This window comes from Triticum dicoccoides, chromosome 7B (genome assembly GCF_002162155.2).
Source record: "Triticum dicoccoides isolate Atlit2015 ecotype Zavitan chromosome 7B, WEW_v2.0, whole genome shotgun sequence".
NCBI classification, from domain to species: domain Eukaryota; kingdom Viridiplantae; phylum Streptophyta; class Magnoliopsida; order Poales; family Poaceae; genus Triticum; species Triticum dicoccoides.
Genome location: NC_041393.1, coordinates 667,814,507 through 667,816,048, shown reverse-complemented (window position 1 = coordinate 667,816,048; position 1,542 = coordinate 667,814,507).

Here is a 1,542-nt window from a genome sequence, read left to right as displayed (position 1 = left end):
CTGTGATGAACTACTTTCCAATAAGGGAGCAGGTACAGTTACCTTATCAAGTTCTACTTTCCTCCCACTCACTTCTTTCGAGAGAAACTCTTTTTCTAGAAAGGATCCATTCTTGGCAACAAATGTCTTGCCTTCGGATCTGTGATAGAAGGTGTACCCAACAGTCTCCTTTGGGTATCCTATGAAGACACATTTCTCCGATTTGGGTTCGAGCTTATCAGGTTGAAGCTTTTTCACGCGAAGTCGATAGATCGATCGACCTATTGCATGCGACGACACGTTCAATATCGATTGAAACCGGACTAGCTTGGGCCTCATACCCAGCTGTCCCCGGCCCAACAAATTTCAGTGAAGTTTCAGACATAACCGGCCCACTGCAGCCCAGGAGCGAATTCAAACGCGCCTGACGAGCCGCTGGGATCTGGATCGCCGGGTTCGCTGGCGTGGCAGCCGCGGTCACCACCACGCCGATCGAGGCATTGCCCGGCGTGCTTTCTTCCTTCTCGTAACAGTAATCCACGAATCCGGACGAATCATATCGAAAAGCATTAAGTTTGGGAGACTTACCTTAGGCAGGGAGCCCTTCCATGGCCTGATTGTCGTCGCCGCCGTTCTCCGATGAACGGTGCGACGTATCATCTCCTTCTTCTCTCCCGCATGAAGTCCAAATCTGGCCGGATCGTCGGGGGGCAAGACTTTGTCGACCGTCCTTGCCACTTCATCTTCGTCGTAGCCGGAATGGAAAAACTCGCAGATGAGATCACATGGGGTCGGCGGCGACGGGGAGGCCGCCGGGCTCCCATCCCCATCCTCGTCCACATCATCCTCATCGGAGTCTGCCAAAGCCCAGAACCGGTTGCCGACCCGCCTTCGATCCCCGTCCGATGATGTCGGCGCGCCCGTGGTCGCCCTCTTGTGGCCTCCGCACCCGCCCTCATCGCCCTTTGAATAGATTGATTTGTCATGACTTGGACTAGAAGCCACAATAGATGGCGCCCATTGACACGCATGATGGCGGCATGAGGACGACAAAGCCGGCAAGCTCGCTAGGCCTCGGCAGACTTGCTAGGGCTTTTTCTTTAGATGATCCACCATTTCTCTTTACGAACGGCGATCTTATAAGAAAAAATAGCGTGAAGCAGAAGACATCAGCCTTGCTGGCGTGGAGCGGCAGAGAATAGAGGGCGAGATACTAGGAGTTCTATTTGTTTACCATATCCAATCAAGCTAGTTACGGCAAGGCAGGAATTGGAAATTGTATTTTGCCTAGCTACGTGACTAGAATGGACTTGCCTTTTTAAAAAACTATATTGGACTTGTTGCCCATATAGCACATACCTTTTTTAAAATGGTACAACACGGATCTTTAGCATTATATGCAACGTTTTATAGATCAATCCAGAGCCTAGTAAAAAAATATTCATTCATCGATTTCTAGGATTGATCTAGATCGTAATAATTTGGACCCATCAGATTAATGGCTCCTAATTTCTAATTAACGTAAGAATTTCTTGAGAGTCTAGAGTTAGTATAGGTATATAT